Source organism: Pleurodeles waltl, unplaced genomic scaffold (assembly GCF_031143425.1).
Source record: "Pleurodeles waltl isolate 20211129_DDA unplaced genomic scaffold, aPleWal1.hap1.20221129 scaffold_387, whole genome shotgun sequence".
Taxonomy (NCBI): Eukaryota; Metazoa; Chordata; class Amphibia; order Caudata; family Salamandridae; genus Pleurodeles; species Pleurodeles waltl.
The window spans coordinates 46,409-63,669 of record NW_027150094.1 but is presented as its reverse complement, the minus strand read 5'-3'; the positions used below and the strand labels follow the sequence as shown (position 1 = coordinate 63,669).

Sequence of the window (17,261 nt, the reverse complement as noted above, 5' to 3'; positions counted from 1 at the left end):
TGCTTATAAACTCTGTGGGAGAGGGATAGAAGACAAATCGGTGTTTTTGGTTAGTACTGACCCCTGGTGGCTAATAGCTATAAGCTGCTAATGGTAAAGTGAGCTGATTATATATATATATATATATATATACAGACATAAATATAGATAGATTAATTTAATTAAAAAACTTTCTTGATAAAACTGATTGTTTTTGGAAGATCATTCTGTGTTCTCCCTGTTTATGAAAAAAGATGAATTTCCCTAAGCAAAAGCAGTAGAGCTGCCTATTCCAGTTAGCTGAATTTGTCATGGGCATTCCCTATCCTCAAAGAGGTGAGGACTGTTAAACTACTGCCATTAAGTCCTCGTTAGTATAGTGGTCAGTATCCCCGCCTGTCACGCGGGAGACCGGGGTTCAATTCCCCGACGGGGAGATGATACCTTTAAGTTGCCCAACTTAATGAAAAAGATGCACTTACTCATGAAGTAAAATATAGTTGTCATTATACCTGCTTATCACGATTGAGACCAGCGTTGACTTTAGTGATAGCCAAAATGCTTACTGATGTGTTAACTGAAACTCAGAAGATGCTCTCTAAATTTCAATCTCAACTTACTGTTCTTTCAAAAACAATTTATCTCTAAAATACTTGGAAAATGACATGAAACAGTGGTAAATCATGGGCTGCTTATAAACTCTGTGGGACAGGGATAGAAGACAAATCGGTGTTTTTGGTTAGTACTGACCCCTGGTGGCTAATAGCTATAAGCTGCTAATGGTAAAGTGAGCTGATTAAATATATATAAATATATATATATATATATATATATATATATATACAGATATAAATATAGATAGATTAATTTAATTAAAAAACTTTCTTGATAAAACTGATTGTTTTTGGAAGATCATTCTGTGTTCTCCCTGTTTATGAAAAAAGATGAATTTCCCTAAGCAAAAGCAGTAGAGCTGCCTATTCCAATTAGCAGAATTGCTCATGGGCATTCCCTATCCTCAAAGAGGTGAGGACTGTTAAACTACTGCCATTAAGTCCTCGTTAGTATAGTGGTCAGTATCCCCGCCTGTCACGCGGGAGACCGGGGTTCAATTTCCCGACGGGGAGATGATTCTTTTAAGTTGCCCAACTTAATGAAAAAGATGCACTTACTCATGAAGTAAAATATAGTTGTCATTACACCTGCTTATCACGATTGAGACCAGTGTTGACTTTAGTGATAGCCAAAATGCTTACTCATGTGTTAACCGAAACTCAGAAGATGCTCTCTCAATTTCAATCTCAACTTACTGTTCTTTCAAAAACAATTTATCTCTAAAATACTTGGAAAATGACATGAAACAGTGGTAAAACATGGGCTGCTTATAAACTCTGTGGGACAGGGATAGAAGACAAATCGGTGTTTTTGGTTAGTACTGACCCCTGGTGGCTAATAGCTATAAGCTGCTAATGGTAAAGTGAGCTGATTATATATATATATATATATACAGATATAAATATAGATAGATTAATTTAATTAAAAAACTTTCTTGATAAAACTGATTGTTTTTGGAAGATCATTCTGTGTTCTCCCTGTTTATGAAAAAAGATGAATTTCCCTAAGCAAAAGCAGTAGAGCTGCCTATTCCAGTTAGCTGAATTTGTCATGGGCATTCCCTATCCTCAAAGAGGTGAGGACTGTTAAACTACTGCCATTAAGTCCTCGTTAGTATAGTGGTCAGTATCCCCGCCTGTCACGCGGGAGACCGGGGTTCAATTCCCTGACGGGGAGATGATTCTTTTAAGTTGCCCAACTTAATGAAAAAGATGCACTTACTCATGAAGTAAAATATAGTTGTCATTACACCTGCTTATCACGATTGAGACCAGTGTTGACTTTAGTGATAGCCAAAATGCTTACTGATGTGTTAACCGAAACTCAGAAGATGCTCTCTAAATTTCAATCTCAACTTACTGTTCTTTCAAAAACAATTTATCTCTAAAATACTTGGAAAATGACATGAAACAGTGGTAAATCATGGGCTGCTTATAAACTCTGTGGGACAGGGATAGAAGACAAATCGGTGTTTTTGGTTAGTACTGACCCCTGGTGGCTAATAGCTATAAGCTGCTAATGGTAAAGTGAGCTGATTATATATATATATATATATATACAGATATAAATATAGATAGATTAATTTAATTAAAAAACTTTCTTGATAAAACTGATTGTTTTTGGAAGATCATTCTGTGTTCTCCCTGTTTATGAAAAAAGATGAATTTCCCTAAGCAAAAGCAGTAGAGCTGCCTATTCCATTTAGCTGAATTTGTCATGGGCATTCCCTATCCTCAAAGAGGTGAGGACTGTTAAACTACTGCCATTAAGTCCTCGTTAGTATAGTGGTCAGTATCCCCGCCTGTCACGCGGGAGACCGGGGTTCAATTCCCCGACGGGGAGATGATACTTTTAAGTTGCCCAACTTAATGAAAAAGATGCACTTACTCATGAAGTAAAATATAGTTGTCATTACACCTGCTTATCACGATTGAGACCAGCGTTGACTTTAGTGATAGCCAAAATGCTTACTGATGTGTTAACCGAAACTCAGAAGATGCTCTCTAAATTTCAATCTCAACTTACTGTTCTTTCAAAAACAATTTATCTCTAAAATACTTGGAAAATGACATGAAACAGTGGTAAATCATGGGCTGCTTATAAACTCTGTGGGACAGGGATAGAAGACAAATCGGTGTTTTTGGTTAGTACTGACCCCTGGTGGCTAATAGCTATAAGCTGCTAATGGTAAAGTGAGCTGATTATATATATATATATATATATATACAGACATAAATATAGATAGATTAATTTAATTAAAAAACTTTCTTGATAAAACTGATTGTTTTTGGAAGATCATTCTGTGTTCTCCCTGTTTATGAAAAAAGATGAATTTCCCTAAGCAAAAGCAGTAGAGCTGCCTATTCCAGTTAGCTGAATTTGTCATGGGCATTCCCTATCCTCAAAGAGGTGAGGACTGTTAAACTACTGCCATTAAGTCCTCGTTAGTATAGTGGTCAGTATCCCCGCCTGTCACGCGGGAGACCGGGGTTCAATTCCCCGACGGGGAGATGATACCTTTAAGTTGCCCAACTTAATGAAAAAGATGCACTTACTCATGAAGTAAAATATAGTTGTCATTATACCTGCTTATCACGATTGAGACCAGCGTTGACTTTAGTGATAGCCAAAATGCTTACTGATGTGTTAACTGAAACTCAGAAGATGCTCTCTAAATTTCAATCTCAACTTACTGTTCTTTCAAAAACAATTTATCTCTAAAATACTTGGAAAATGACATGAAACAGTGGTAAATCATGGGCTGCTTATAAACTCTGTGGGACAGGGATAGAAGACAAATCGGTGTTTTTGGTTAGTACTGACCCCTGGTGGCTAATAGCTATAAGCTGCTAATGGTAAAGTGAGCTGATTAAATATATATAAATATATATATATATATATATATATATATATATATATATACAGATATAAATATAGATAGATTAATTTAATTAAAAAACTTTCTTGATAAAACTGATTGTTTTTGGAAGATCATTCTGTGTTCTCCCTGTTTATGAAAAAAGATGAATTTCCCTAAGCAAAAGCAGTAGAGCTGCCTATTCCAATTAGCAGAATTGCTCATGGGCATTCCCTATCCTCAAAGAGGTGAGGACTGTTAAACTACTGCCATTAAGTCCTCGTTAGTATAGTGGTCAGTATCCCCGCCTGTCACGCGGGAGACCGGGGTTCAATTTCCCGACGGGGAGATGATTCTTTTAAGTTGCCCAACTTAATGAAAAAGATGCACTTACTCATGAAGTAAAATATAGTTGTCATTACACCTGCTTATCACGATTGAGACCAGTGTTGACTTTAGTGATAGCCAAAATGCTTACTCATGTGTTAACCGAAACTCAGAAGATGCTCTCTCAATTTCAATCTCAACTTACTGTTCTTTCAAAAACAATTTATCTCTAAAATACTTGGAAAATGACATGAAACAGTGGTAAAACATGGGCTGCTTATAAACTCTGTGGGACAGGGATAGAAGACAAATCGGTGTTTTTGGTTAGTACTGACCCCTGGTGGCTAATAGCTATAAGCTGCTAATGGTAAAGTGAGCTGATTATATATATATATATATATACAGATATAAATATAGATAGATTAATTTAATTAAAAAACTTTCTTGATAAAACTGATTGTTTTTGGAAGATCATTCTGTGTTCTCCCTGTTTATGAAAAAAGATGAATTTCCCTAAGCAAAAGCAGTAGAGCTGCCTATTCCAGTTAGCTGAATTTGTCATGGGCATTCCCTATCCTCAAAGAGGTGAGGACTGTTAAACTACTGCCATTAAGTCCTCGTTAGTATAGTGGTCAGTATCCCCGCCTGTCACGCGGGAGACCGGGGTTCAATTCCCTGACGGGGAGATGATTCTTTTAAGTTGCCCAACTTAATGAAAAAGATGCACTTACTCATGAAGTAAAATATAGTTGTCATTACACCTGCTTATCACGATTGAGACCAGTGTTGACTTTAGTGATAGCCAAAATGCTTACTGATGTGTTAACCGAAACTCAGAAGATGCTCTCTAAATTTCAATCTCAACTTACTGTTCTTTCAAAAACAATTTATCTCTAAAATACTTGGAAAATGACATGAAACAGTGGTAAATCATGGGCTGCTTATAAACTCTGTGGGACAGGGATAGAAGACAAATCGGTGTTTTTGGTTAGTACTGACCCCTGGTGGCTAATAGCTATAAGCTGCTAATGGTAAAGTGAGCTGATTATATATATATATATATATATACAGATATAAATATAGATAGATTAATTTAATTAAAAAACTTTCTTGATAAAACTGATTGTTTTTGGAAGATCATTCTGTGTTCTCCCTGTTTATGAAAAAAGATGAATTTCCCTAAGCAAAAGCAGTAGAGCTGCCTATTCCAGTTAGCTGAATTTGTCATGGGCATTCCCTATCCTCAAAGAGGTGAGGACTGTTAAACTACTGCCATTAAGTCCTCGTTAGTATAGTGGTCAGTATCCCCGCCTGTCACGCGGGAGACCGGGGTTCAATTCCCCGACGGGGAGATGATACCTTTAAGTTGCCCAACTTAATGAAAAAGATGCACTTACTCATGAAGTAAAATATAGTTGTCATTACACCTGCTTATCACGATTGAGACCAGCGTTGACTTTAGTGATAGCCAAAATGCTTACTGATGTGTTAACCGAAACTCAGAAGATGCTCTCTAAATTTCAATCTCAACTTACTGTTCTTTCAAAAACAATTTATCTCTAAAATACTTGGAAAATGACATGAAACAGTGGTAAATCATGGGCTGCTTATAAACTCTGTGGGACAGGGATAGAAGACAAATCGGTGTTTTTGGTTAGTACTGACCCCTGGTGGCTAATAGCTATAAGCTGCTAATGGTAAAGTGAGCTGATTATATATATATATATATATATATACAGACATAAATATAGATAGATTAATTTAATTAAAAAACTTTCTTGATAAAACTGATTGTTTTTGGAAGATCATTCTGTGTTCTCCCTGTTTATGAAAAAAGATGAATTTCCCTAAGCAAAAGCAGTAGAGCTGCCTATTCCATTTAGCTGAATTTGTCATGGGCATTCCCTATCCTCAAAGAGGTGAGGACTGTTAAACTACTGCCATTAAGTCCTCGTTAGTATAGTGGTCAGTATCCCCGCCTGTCACGCGGGAGACCGGGGTTCAATTCCCCGACGGGGAGATGATACTTTTAAGTTGCCCAACTTAATGAAAAAGATGCACTTACTCATGAAGTAAAATATAGTTGTCATTACACCTGCTTATCACGATTGAGACCAGCGTTGACTTTAGTGATAGCCAAAATGCTTACTGATGTGTTAACCGAAACTCAGAAGATGCTCTCTAAATTTCAATCTCAACTTACTGTTCTTTCAAAAACAATTTATCTCTAAAATACTTGGAAAATGACATGAAACAGTGGTAAATCATGGGCTGCTTATAAACTCTGTGGGACAGGGATAGAAGACAAATCGGTGTTTTTGGTTAGTACTGACCCCTGGTGGCTAATAGCTATAAGCTGCTAATGGTAAAGTGAGCTGATTATATATATATATATATATATATACAGACATAAATATAGATAGATTAATTTAATTAAAAAACTTTCTTGATAAAACTGATTGTTTTTGGAAGATCATTCTGTGTTCTCCCTGTTTATGAAAAAAGATGAATTTCCCTAAGCAAAAGCAGTAGAGCTGCCTATTCCAGTTAGCTGAATTTGTCATGGGCATTCCCTATCCTCAAAGAGGTGAGGACTGTTAAACTACTGCCATTAAGTCCTCGTTAGTATAGTGGTCAGTATCCCCGCCTGTCACGCGGGAGACCGGGGTTCAATTCCCCGACGGGGAGATGATACCTTTAAGTTGCCCAACTTAATGAAAAAGATGCACTTACTCATGAAGTAAAATATAGTTGTCATTATACCTGCTTATCACGATTGAGACCAGCGTTGACTTTAGTGATAGCCAAAATGCTTACTGATGTGTTAACTGAAACTCAGAAGATGCTCTCTAAATTTCAATCTCAACTTACTGTTCTTTCAAAAACAATTTATCTCTAAAATACTTGGAAAATGACATGAAACAGTGGTAAATCATGGGCTGCTTATAAACTCTGTGGGACAGGGATAGAAGACAAATCGGTGTTTTTGGTTAGTACTGACCCCTGGTGGCTAATAGCTATAAGCTGCTAATGGTAAAGTGAGCTGATTAAATATATATAAATATATATATATATATATATATATATATATATACAGATATAAATATAGATAGATTAATTTAATTAAAAAACTTTCTTGATAAAACTGATTGTTTTTGGAAGATCATTCTGTGTTCTCCCTGTTTATGAAAAAAGATGAATTTCCCTAAGCAAAAGCAGTAGAGCTGCCTATTCCAATTAGCAGAATTGCTCATGGGCATTCCCTATCCTCAAAGAGGTGAGGACTGTTAAACTACTGCCATTAAGTCCTCGTTAGTATAGTGGTCAGTATCCCCGCCTGTCACGCGGGAGACCGGGGTTCAATTCCCCGACGGGGAGATGATTCTTTTAAGTTGCCCAACTTAATGAAAAAGATGCACTTACTCATGAAGTAAAATATAGTTGTCATTACACCTGCTTATCACGATTGAGACCAGTGTTGACTTTAGTGATAGCTAAAATGCTTACTGATGTGTTAACTGAAACTCAGAAGATGCTCTCTAAATTTCAATCTCAACTTACTGTTCTTTCAAAAACAATTTATCTCTAAAATACTTGGAAAATGACATGAAACAGTGGTAAATCATGGGCTGCTTATAAACTCTGTGGGACAGGGATAGAAGACAAATCGGTGTTTTTGGTTAGTACTGACCCCTGGTGGCTAATAGCTATAAGCTGCTAATGGTAAAGTGAGCTGATTAAATATATATATATATATATATATATATATATATATATATATATATATATATATATATACAGATATAAATATAGATAGATTAATTTAATTTAAAAACTTTCTTGATAAAACTGATTGTTTTTGGAAGATCATTCTGTGTTCTCCCTGTTTATGAAAAAAGATTAATTTCCCTAAGCAAAAGCATTAGAGCTGCCTATTCCAATTAGCTGAATTGCTCATGGGCATTCCCTATCCTCAAAGAGGTGAGGACTGTTAAACTACTGCCATTAAGTCCTCGTTAGTATAGTGGTCAGTATCCCCGCCTGTCACGCGGGAGACCGGGGTTCAATTTCCCGACGGGGAGATGATTCTTTTAAGTTGCCCAACTTAATGAAAAAGATGCACTTACTCATGAAGTAAAATATAGTTGTCATTACACCTGCTTATCACGATTGAGACCAGTGTTGACTTTAGTGATAGCCAAAATGCTTACTCATGTGTTAACCGAAACTCAGAAGATGCTCTCTCAATTTCAATCTCAACTTACTGTTCTTTCAAAAACAATTTATCTCTAAAATACTTGGAAAATGACATGAAACAGTGGTAAATCATGGGCTGCTTATAAACTCTGTGGGACAGGGATAGAAGACAAATCGGTGTTTTTGGTTAGTACTGACCCCTGGTGGCTAATAGCTATAAGCTGCTAATGGTAAAGTGAGCTGATTAATATATATATATATATATATATATATATATATATATATATATATATATATATATATATATACAGATATAAATATAGATAGATTAATTTAATTTAAAAACTTTCTTGATAAAACTGATTGTTTTTGGAAGATCATTCTGTGTTCTCCCTGTTTATGAAAAAAGATTAATTTCCCTAAGCAAAAGCATTAGAGCTGCCTATTCCAATTAGCTGAATTGCTCATGGGCATTCCCTATCCTCAAAGAGGTGAGGACTGTTAAACTACTGCCATTAAGTCCTCGTTAGTATAGTGGTCAGTATCCCCGCCTGTCACGCGGGAGACCGGGGTTCAATTTCCCGACGGGGAGATGATTCTTTTAAGTTGCCCAACTTAATGAAAAAGATGCACTTACTCATGAAGTAAAATATAGTTGTCATTACACCTGCTTATCACGATTGAGACCAGTGTTGACTTTAGTGATAGCCAAAATGCTTACTCATGTGTTAACCGAAACTCAGAAGATGCTCTCTCAATTTCAATCTCAACTTACTGTTCTTTCAAAAACAATTTATCTCTAAAATACTTGGAAAATGACATGAAACAGTGGTAAAACATGGGCTGCTTATAAACTCTGTGGGACAGGGATAGAAGACAAATCGGTGTTTTTGGTTAGTACTGACCCCTGGTGGCTAATAGCTATAAGCTGCTAATGGTAAAGTGAGCTGATTATATATATATATATATATATACAGATATAAATATAGATAGATTAATTTAATTAAAAAACTTTCTTGATAAAACTGATTGTTTTTGGAAGATCATTCTGTGTTCTCCCTGTTTATGAAAAAAGATGAATTTCCCTAAGCAAAAGCAGTAGAGCTGCCTATTCCAGTTAGCTGAATTTGTCATGGGCATTCCCTATCCTCAAAGAGGTGAGGACTGTTAAACTACTGCCATTAAGTCCTCGTTAGTATAGTGGTCAGTATCCCCGCCTGTCACGCGGGAGACCGGGGTTCAATTCCCCGACGGGGAGATGATACTTTTAAGTTGCCCAACTTAATGAAAAAGATGCACTTACTCATGAAGTAAAATATAGTTGTCATTACACCTGCTTATCACGATTGAGACCAGCGTTGACTTTAGTGATAGCCAAAATGCTTACTGATGTGTTAACCGAAACTCAGAAGATGCTCTCTAAATTTCAATCTCAACTTACTGTTCTTTCAAAAACAATTTATCTCTAAAATACTTGGAAAATGACATGAAACAGTGGTAAATCATGGGCTGCTTATAAACTCTGTGGGACAGGGATAGAAGACAAATCGGTGTTTTTGGTTAGTACTGACCCCTGGTGGCTAATAGCTATAAGCTGCTAATGGTAAAGTGAGCTGATTATATATATATATATATATATATACAGACATAAATATAGATAGATTAATTTAATTAAAAAACTTTCTTGATAAAACTGATTGTTTTTGGAAGATCATTCTGTGTTCTCCCTGTTTATGAAAAAAGATGAATTTCCCTAAGCAAAAGCAGTAGAGCTGCCTATTCCAGTTAGCTGAATTTGTCATGGGCATTCCCTATCCTCAAAGAGGTGAGGACTGTTAAACTACTGCCATTAAGTCCTCGTTAGTATAGTGGTCAGTATCCCCGCCTGTCACGCGGGAGACCGGGGTTCAATTCCCCGACGGGGAGATGATACCTTTAAGTTGCCCAACTTAATGAAAAAGATGCACTTACTCATGAAGTAAAATATAGTTGTCATTATACCTGCTTATCACGATTGAGACCAGCGTTGACTTTAGTGATAGCCAAAATGCTTACTGATGTGTTAACTGAAACTCAGAAGATGCTCTCTAAATTTCAATCTCAACTTACTGTTCTTTCAAAAACAATTTATCTCTAAAATACTTGGAAAATGACATGAAACAGTGGTAAATCATGGGCTGCTTATAAACTCTGTGGGACAGGGATAGAAGACAAATCGGTGTTTTTGGTTAGTACTGACCCCTGGTGGCTAATAGCTATAAGCTGCTAATGGTAAAGTGAGCTGATTAAATATATATAAATATATATATAGATATATATATATATATATATATACAGATATAAATATAGATAGATTAATTTAATTAAAAAACTTTCTTGATAAAACTGATTGTTTTTGGAAGATCATTCTGTGTTCTCCCTGTTTATGAAAAAAGATGAATTTCCCTAAGCAAAAGCAGTAGAGCTGCCTATTCCAATTAGCAGAATTGCTCATGGGCATTCCCTATCCTCAAAGAGGTGAGGACTGTTAAACTACTGCCATTAAGTCCTCGTTAGTATAGTGGTCAGTATCCCCGCCTGTCACGCGGGAGACCGGGGTTCAATTTCCCGACGGGGAGATGATTCTTTTAAGTTGCCCAACTTAATGAAAAAGATGCACTTACTCATGAAGTAAAATATAGTTGTCATTACACCTGCTTATCACGATTGAGACCAGTGTTGACTTTAGTGATAGCCAAAATGCTTACTCATGTGTTAACCGAAACTCAGAAGATGCTCTCTCAATTTCAATCTCAACTTACTGTTCTTTCAAAAACAATTTATCTCTAAAATACTTGGAAAATGACATGAAACAGTGGTAAAACATGGGCTGCTTATAAACTCTGTGGGACAGGGATAGAAGACAAATCGGTGTTTTTGGTTAGTACTGACCCCTGGTGGCTAATAGCTATAAGCTGCTAATGGTAAAGTGAGCTGATTATATATATATATATATATACAGATATAAATATAGATAGATTAATTTAATTAAAAAACTTTCTTGATAAAACTGATTGTTTTTGGAAGATCATTCTGTGTTCTCCCTGTTTATGAAAAAAGATGAATTTCCCTAAGCAAAAGCAGTAGAGCTGCCTATTCCAGTTAGCTGAATTTGTCATGGGCATTCCCTATCCTCAAAGAGGTGAGGACTGTTAAACTACTGCCATTAAGTCCTCGTTAGTATAGTGGTCAGTATCCCCGCCTGTCACGCGGGAGACCGGGGTTCAATTCCCTGACGGGGAGATGATTCTTTTAAGTTGCCCAACTTAATGAAAAAGATGCACTTACTCATGAAGTAAAATATAGTTGTCATTACACCTGCTTATCACGATTGAGACCAGTGTTGACTTTAGTGATAGCCAAAATGCTTACTGATGTGTTAACCGAAACTCAGAAGATGCTCTCTAAATTTCAATCTCAACTTACTGTTCTTTCAAAAACAATTTATCTCTAAAATACTTGGAAAATGACATGAAACAGTGGTAAATCATGGGCTGCTTATAAACTCTGTGGGACAGGGATAGAAGACAAATCGGTGTTTTTGGTTAGTACTGACCCCTGGTGGCTAATAGCTATAAGCTGCTAATGGTAAAGTGAGCTGATTATATATATATATATATATATATACAGATATAAATATAGATAGATTAATTTAATTAAAAAACTTTCTTGATAAAACTGATTGTTTTTGGAAGATCATTCTGTGTTCTCCCTGTTTATGAAAAAAGATGAATTTCCCTAAGCAAAAGCAGTAGAGCTGCCTATTCCAGTTAGCTGAATTTGTCATGGGCATTCCCTATCCTCAAAGAGGTGAGGACTGTTAAACTACTGCCATTAAGTCCTCGTTAGTATAGTGGTCAGTATCCCCGCCTGTCACGCGGGAGACCGGGGTTCAATTCCCCGACGGGGAGATGATACCTTTAAGTTGCCCAACTTAATGAAAAAGATGCACTTACTCATGAAGTAAAATATAGTTGTCATTACACCTGCTTATCACGATTGAGACCAGCGTTGACTTTAGTGATAGCCAAAATGCTTACTGATGTGTTAACCGAAACTCAGAAGATGCTCTCTAAATTTCAATCTCAACTTACTGTTCTTTCAAAAACAATTTATCTCTAAAATACTTGGAAAATGACATGAAACAGTGGTAAATCATGGGCTGCTTATAAACTCTGTGGGACAGGGATAGAAGACAAATCGGTGTTTTTGGTTAGTACTGACCCCTGGTGGCTAATAGCTATAAGCTGCTAATGGTAAAGTGAGCTGATTATATATATATATATATATATATACAGACATAAATATAGATAGATTAATTTAATTAAAAAACTTTCTTGATAAAACTGATTGTTTTTGGAAGATCATTCTGTGTTCTCCCTGTTTATGAAAAAAGATGAATTTCCCTAAGCAAAAGCAGTAGAGCTGCCTATTCCAGTTAGCTGAATTTGTCATGGGCATTCCCTATCCTCAAAGAGGTGAGGACTGTTAAACTACTGCCATTAAGTCCTCGTTAGTATAGTAGTCAGTATCCCCGCCTGTCACGCGGGAGACCGGGGTTCAATTCCCCGACGGGGAGATGATACCTTTAAGTTGCCCAACTTAATGAAAAAGATGCACTTACTCATGAAGTAAAATATAGTTGTCATTATACCTGCTTATCACGATTGAGACCAGCGTTGACTTTAGTGATAGCCAAAATGCTTACTGATGTGTTAACTGAAACTCAGAAGATGCTCTCTAAATTTCAATCTCAACTTACTGTTCTTTCAAAAACAATTTATCTCTAAAATACTTGGAAAATGACATGAAACAGTGGTAAATCATGGGCTGCTTATAAACTCTGTGGGACAGGGATAGAAGACAAATCGGTGTTTTTGGTTAGTACTGACCCCTGGTGGCTAATAGCTATAAGCTGCTAATGGTAAAGTGAGCTGATTAAATATATATAAATATATATATATATATATATATATATATATATACAGATATAAATATAGATAGATTAATTTAATTAAAAAACTTTCTTGATAAAACTGATTGTTTTTGGAAGATCATTCTGTGTTCTCCCTGTTTATGAAAAAAGATGAATTTCCCTAAGCAAAAGCAGTAGAGCTGCCTATTCCAATTAGCAGAATTGCTCATGGGCATTCCCTATCCTCAAAGAGGTGAGGACTGTTAAACTACTGCCATTAAGTCCTCGTTAGTATAGTGGTCAGTATCCCCGCCTGTCACGCGGGAGACCGGGGTTCAATTCCCCGACGGGGAGATGATTCTTTTAAGTTGCCCAACTTAATGAAAAAGATGCACTTACTCATGAAGTAAAATATAGTTGTCATTACACCTGCTTATCACGATTGAGACCAGTGTTGACTTTAGTGATAGCTAAAATGCTTACTGATGTGTTAACTGAAACTCAGAAGATGCTCTCTAAATTTCAATCTCAACTTACTGTTCTTTCAAAAACAATTTATCTCTAAAATACTTGGAAAATGACATGAAACAGTGGTAAATCATGGGCTGCTTATAAACTCTGTGGGACAGGGATAGAAGACAAATCGGTGTTTTTGGTTAGTACTGACCCCTGGTGGCTAATAGCTATAAGCTGCTAATGGTAAAGTGAGCTGATTAAATATATATATATATATATATATATATATATATATATATATATATATATATATATATATACAGATATAAATATAGATAGATTAATTTAATTTAAAAACTTTCTTGATAAAACTGATTGTTTTTGGAAGATCATTCTGTGTTCTCCCTGTTTATGAAAAAAGATTAATTTCCCTAAGCAAAAGCATTAGAGCTGCCTATTCCAATTAGCTGAATTGCTCATGGGCATTCCCTATCCTCAAAGAGGTGAGGACTGTTAAACTACTGCCATTAAGTCCTCGTTAGTATAGTGGTCAGTATCCCCGCCTGTCACGCGGGAGACCGGGGTTCAATTTCCCGACGGGGAGATGATTCTTTTAAGTTGCCCAACTTAATGAAAAAGATGCACTTACTCATGAAGTAAAATATAGTTGTCATTACACCTGCTTATCACGATTGAGACCAGTGTTGACTTTAGTGATAGCCAAAATGCTTACTCATGTGTTAACCGAAACTCAGAAGATGCTCTCTCAATTTCAATCTCAACTTACTGTTCTTTCAAAAACAATTTATCTCTAAAATACTTGGAAAATGACATGAAACAGTGGTAAAACATGGGCTGCTTATAAACTCTGTGGGACAGGGATAGAAGACAAATCGGTGTTTTTGGTTAGTACTGACCCCTGGTGGCTAATAGCTATAAGCTGCTAATGGTAAAGTGAGCTGATTATATATATATATATATATATACAGATATAAATATAGATAGATTAATTTAATTAAAAAACTTTCTTGATAAAACTGATTGTTTTTGGAAGATCATTCTGTGTTCTCCCTGTTTATGAAAAAAGATGAATTTCCCTAAGCAAAAGCAGTAGAGCTGCCTATTCCAGTTAGCTGAATTTGTCATGGGCATTCCCTATCCTCAAAGAGGTGAGGACTGTTAAACTACTGCCATTAAGTCCTCGTTAGTATAGTGGTCAGTATCCCCGCCTGTCACGCGGGAGACCGGGGTTCAATTCCCCGACGGGGAGATGATACCTTTAAGTTGCCCAACTTAATGAAAAAGATGCACTTACTCATGAAGTAAAATATAGTTGTCATTACACCTGCTTATCACGATTGAGACCAGCGTTGACTTTAGTGATAGCCAAAATGCTTACTGATGTGTTAACCGAAACTCAGAAGATGCTCTCTAAATTTCAATCTCAACTTACTGTTCTTTCAAAAACAATTTATCTCTAAAATACTTGGAAAATGACATGAAACAGTGGTAAATCATGGGCTGCTTATAAACTCTGTGGGACAGGGATAGAAGACAAATCGGTGTTTTTGGTTAGTACTGACCCCTGGTGGCTAATAGCTATAAGCTGCTAATGGTAAAGTGAGCTGATTATATATATATATATATATATACAGACATAAATATAGATAGATTAATTTAATTAAAAAACTTTCTTGATAAAACTGATTGTTTTTGGAAGATCATTCTGTGTTCTCCCTGTTTATGAAAAAAGATGAATTTCCCTAAGCAAAAGCAGTAGAGCTGCCTATTCCATTTAGCTGAATTTGTCATGGGCATTCCCTATCCTCAAAGAGGTGAGGACTGTTAAACTACTGCCATTAAGTCCTCGTTAGTATAGTGGTCAGTATCCCCGCCTGTCACGCGGGAGACCGGGGTTCAATTCCCCGACGGGGAGATGATACTTTTAAGTTGCCCAACTTAATGAAAAAGATGCACTTACTCATGAAGTAAAATATAGTTGTCATTACACCTGCTTATCACGATTGAGACCAGCGTTGACTTTAGTGATAGCCAAAATGCTTACTGATGTGTTAACCGAAACTCAGAAGATGCTCTCTAAATTTCAATCTCAACTTACTGTTCTTTCAAAAACAATTTATCTCTAAAATACTTGGAAAATGACATGAAACAGTGGTAAATCATGGGCTGCTTATAAACTCTGTGGGACAGGGATAGAAGACAAATCGGTGTTTTTGGTTAGTACTGACCCCTGGTGGCTAATAGCTATAAGCTGCTAATGGTAAAGTGAGCTGATTATATATATATATATATATATATACAGACATAAATATAGATAGATTAATTTAATTAAAAAACTTTCTTGATAAAACTGATTGTTTTTGGAAGATCATTCTGTGTTCTCCCTGTTTATGAAAAAAGATGAATTTCCCTAAGCAAAAGCAGTAGAGCTGCCTATTCCAGTTAGCTGAATTTGTCATGGGCATTCCCTATCCTCAAAGAGGTGAGGACTGTTAAACTACTGCCATTAAGTCCTCGTTAGTATAGTGGTCAGTATCCCCGCCTGTCACGCGGGAGACCGGGGTTCAATTCCCCGACGGGGAGATGATACCTTTAAGTTGCCCAACTTAATGAAAAAGATGCACTTACTCATGAAGTAAAATATAGTTGTCATTATACCTGCTTATCACGATTGAGACCAGCGTTGACTTTAGTGATAGCCAAAATGCTTACTGATGTGTTAACTGAAACTCAGAAGATGCTCTCTAAATTTCAATCTCAACTTACTGTTCTTTCAAAAACAATTTATCTCTAAAATACTTGGAAAATGACATGAAACAGTGGTAAATCATGGGCTGCTTATAAACTCTGTGGGACAGGGATAGAAGACAAATCGGTGTTTTTGGTTAGTACTGACCCCTGGTGGCTAATAGCTATAAGCTGCTAATGGTAAAGTGAGCTGATTAAATATATATAAATATATATATAGATATATATATATATATATATATACAGATATAAATATAGATAGATTAATTTAATTAAAAAACTTTCTTGATAAAACTGATTGTTTTTGGAAGATCATTCTGTGTTCTCCCTGTTTATGAAAAAAGATGAATTTCCCTAAGCAAAAGCAGTAGAGCTGCCTATTCCAATTAGCAGAATTGCTCATGGGCATTCCCTATCCTCAAAGAGGTGAGGACTGTTAAACTACTGCCATTAAGTCCTCGTTAGTATAGTGGTCAGTATCCCCGCCTGTCACGCGGGAGACCGGGGTTCAATTTCCCGACGGGGAGATGATTCTTTTAAGTTGCCCAACTTAATGAAAAAGATGCACTTACTCATGAAGTAAAATATAGTTGTCATTACACCTGCTTATCACGATTGAGACCAGTGTTGACTTTAGTGATAGCCAAAATGCTTACTCATGTGTTAACCGAAACTCAGAAGATGCTCTCTCAATTTCAATCTCAACTTACTGTTCTTTCAAAAACAATTTATCTCTAAAATACTTGGAAAATGACATGAAACAGTGGTAAAACATGGGCTGCTTATAAACTCTGTGGGACAGGGATAGAAGACAAATCGGTGTTTTTGGTTAGTACTGACCCCTGGTGGCTAATAGCTATAAGCTGCTAATGGTAAAGTGAGCTGATTATATATATATATATATATACAGATATAAATATAGATAGATTAATTTAATTAAAAAACTTTCTTGATAAAACTGATTGTTTTTGGAAGATCATTCTGTGTTCTCCCTGTTTATGAAAAAAGATGAATTTCCCTAAGCAAAAGCAGTAGAGCTGCCTATTCCAGTTAGCTGAATTTGTCATGGGCATTCCCTATCCTCAAAGAGGTGAGGACTGTTAAACT

General features: G+C 36.2%; 25 non-coding genes across 25 annotated transcripts; all 25 read left to right on the top strand.

Annotated features, from left to right (window-relative positions):
• The first annotated feature begins 344 nt into the window (after positions 1-344).
• Positions 345-416, top strand: TRNAD-GUC (transfer RNA aspartic acid (anticodon GUC)). Its single transcript has one exon. It is a non-coding gene; the product is annotated as a tRNA-Asp (tRNA).
• A 618-nt stretch (positions 417-1,034) lies between these two features.
• Positions 1,035-1,106, top strand: TRNAD-GUC (transfer RNA aspartic acid (anticodon GUC)). Its single transcript has one exon. It is a non-coding gene; the product is annotated as a tRNA-Asp (tRNA).
• A 592-nt stretch (positions 1,107-1,698) lies between these two features.
• TRNAD-GUC (transfer RNA aspartic acid (anticodon GUC)) lies at positions 1,699-1,770 on the top strand. The gene has a single exon. It is a non-coding gene; the product is annotated as a tRNA-Asp (tRNA).
• Positions 1,771-2,364: 594 nt separating this feature from the next.
• TRNAD-GUC (transfer RNA aspartic acid (anticodon GUC)) lies at positions 2,365-2,436 on the top strand. Its single transcript has one exon. It is a non-coding gene; the product is annotated as a tRNA-Asp (tRNA).
• Positions 2,437-3,032: 596 nt separating this feature from the next.
• On the top strand, positions 3,033-3,104 carry TRNAD-GUC (transfer RNA aspartic acid (anticodon GUC)). The gene has a single exon. It is a non-coding gene; the product is annotated as a tRNA-Asp (tRNA).
• A 624-nt stretch (positions 3,105-3,728) lies between these two features.
• TRNAD-GUC (transfer RNA aspartic acid (anticodon GUC)) lies at positions 3,729-3,800 on the top strand. The gene has a single exon. It is a non-coding gene; the product is annotated as a tRNA-Asp (tRNA).
• Positions 3,801-4,392: 592 nt separating this feature from the next.
• TRNAD-GUC (transfer RNA aspartic acid (anticodon GUC)) lies at positions 4,393-4,464 on the top strand. The gene has a single exon. It is a non-coding gene; the product is annotated as a tRNA-Asp (tRNA).
• Positions 4,465-5,058: 594 nt separating this feature from the next.
• TRNAD-GUC (transfer RNA aspartic acid (anticodon GUC)) lies at positions 5,059-5,130 on the top strand. Its single transcript has one exon. It is a non-coding gene; the product is annotated as a tRNA-Asp (tRNA).
• Positions 5,131-5,726: 596 nt separating this feature from the next.
• TRNAD-GUC (transfer RNA aspartic acid (anticodon GUC)) lies at positions 5,727-5,798 on the top strand. Its single transcript has one exon. It is a non-coding gene; the product is annotated as a tRNA-Asp (tRNA).
• Positions 5,799-6,394: 596 nt separating this feature from the next.
• Positions 6,395-6,466, top strand: TRNAD-GUC (transfer RNA aspartic acid (anticodon GUC)). Its single transcript has one exon. It is a non-coding gene; the product is annotated as a tRNA-Asp (tRNA).
• A 618-nt stretch (positions 6,467-7,084) lies between these two features.
• TRNAD-GUC (transfer RNA aspartic acid (anticodon GUC)) lies at positions 7,085-7,156 on the top strand. Its single transcript has one exon. It is a non-coding gene; the product is annotated as a tRNA-Asp (tRNA).
• Positions 7,157-7,788: 632 nt separating this feature from the next.
• TRNAD-GUC (transfer RNA aspartic acid (anticodon GUC)) lies at positions 7,789-7,860 on the top strand. Its single transcript has one exon. It is a non-coding gene; the product is annotated as a tRNA-Asp (tRNA).
• A 635-nt stretch (positions 7,861-8,495) lies between these two features.
• Positions 8,496-8,567, top strand: TRNAD-GUC (transfer RNA aspartic acid (anticodon GUC)). Its single transcript has one exon. It is a non-coding gene; the product is annotated as a tRNA-Asp (tRNA).
• Positions 8,568-9,161: 594 nt separating this feature from the next.
• On the top strand, positions 9,162-9,233 carry TRNAD-GUC (transfer RNA aspartic acid (anticodon GUC)). Its single transcript has one exon. It is a non-coding gene; the product is annotated as a tRNA-Asp (tRNA).
• A 596-nt stretch (positions 9,234-9,829) lies between these two features.
• TRNAD-GUC (transfer RNA aspartic acid (anticodon GUC)) lies at positions 9,830-9,901 on the top strand. Its single transcript has one exon. It is a non-coding gene; the product is annotated as a tRNA-Asp (tRNA).
• A 620-nt stretch (positions 9,902-10,521) lies between these two features.
• On the top strand, positions 10,522-10,593 carry TRNAD-GUC (transfer RNA aspartic acid (anticodon GUC)). The gene has a single exon. It is a non-coding gene; the product is annotated as a tRNA-Asp (tRNA).
• A 592-nt stretch (positions 10,594-11,185) lies between these two features.
• TRNAD-GUC (transfer RNA aspartic acid (anticodon GUC)) lies at positions 11,186-11,257 on the top strand. Its single transcript has one exon. It is a non-coding gene; the product is annotated as a tRNA-Asp (tRNA).
• A 596-nt stretch (positions 11,258-11,853) lies between these two features.
• On the top strand, positions 11,854-11,925 carry TRNAD-GUC (transfer RNA aspartic acid (anticodon GUC)). Its single transcript has one exon. It is a non-coding gene; the product is annotated as a tRNA-Asp (tRNA).
• A 596-nt stretch (positions 11,926-12,521) lies between these two features.
• TRNAD-GUC (transfer RNA aspartic acid (anticodon GUC)) lies at positions 12,522-12,593 on the top strand. Its single transcript has one exon. It is a non-coding gene; the product is annotated as a tRNA-Asp (tRNA).
• A 618-nt stretch (positions 12,594-13,211) lies between these two features.
• TRNAD-GUC (transfer RNA aspartic acid (anticodon GUC)) lies at positions 13,212-13,283 on the top strand. Its single transcript has one exon. It is a non-coding gene; the product is annotated as a tRNA-Asp (tRNA).
• Positions 13,284-13,917: 634 nt separating this feature from the next.
• On the top strand, positions 13,918-13,989 carry TRNAD-GUC (transfer RNA aspartic acid (anticodon GUC)). Its single transcript has one exon. It is a non-coding gene; the product is annotated as a tRNA-Asp (tRNA).
• Positions 13,990-14,583: 594 nt separating this feature from the next.
• On the top strand, positions 14,584-14,655 carry TRNAD-GUC (transfer RNA aspartic acid (anticodon GUC)). The gene has a single exon. It is a non-coding gene; the product is annotated as a tRNA-Asp (tRNA).
• A 594-nt stretch (positions 14,656-15,249) lies between these two features.
• Positions 15,250-15,321, top strand: TRNAD-GUC (transfer RNA aspartic acid (anticodon GUC)). Its single transcript has one exon. It is a non-coding gene; the product is annotated as a tRNA-Asp (tRNA).
• A 596-nt stretch (positions 15,322-15,917) lies between these two features.
• Positions 15,918-15,989, top strand: TRNAD-GUC (transfer RNA aspartic acid (anticodon GUC)). The gene has a single exon. It is a non-coding gene; the product is annotated as a tRNA-Asp (tRNA).
• Positions 15,990-16,609: 620 nt separating this feature from the next.
• Positions 16,610-16,681, top strand: TRNAD-GUC (transfer RNA aspartic acid (anticodon GUC)). The gene has a single exon. It is a non-coding gene; the product is annotated as a tRNA-Asp (tRNA).
• Positions 16,682-17,261: the final 580 nt, after the last annotated feature.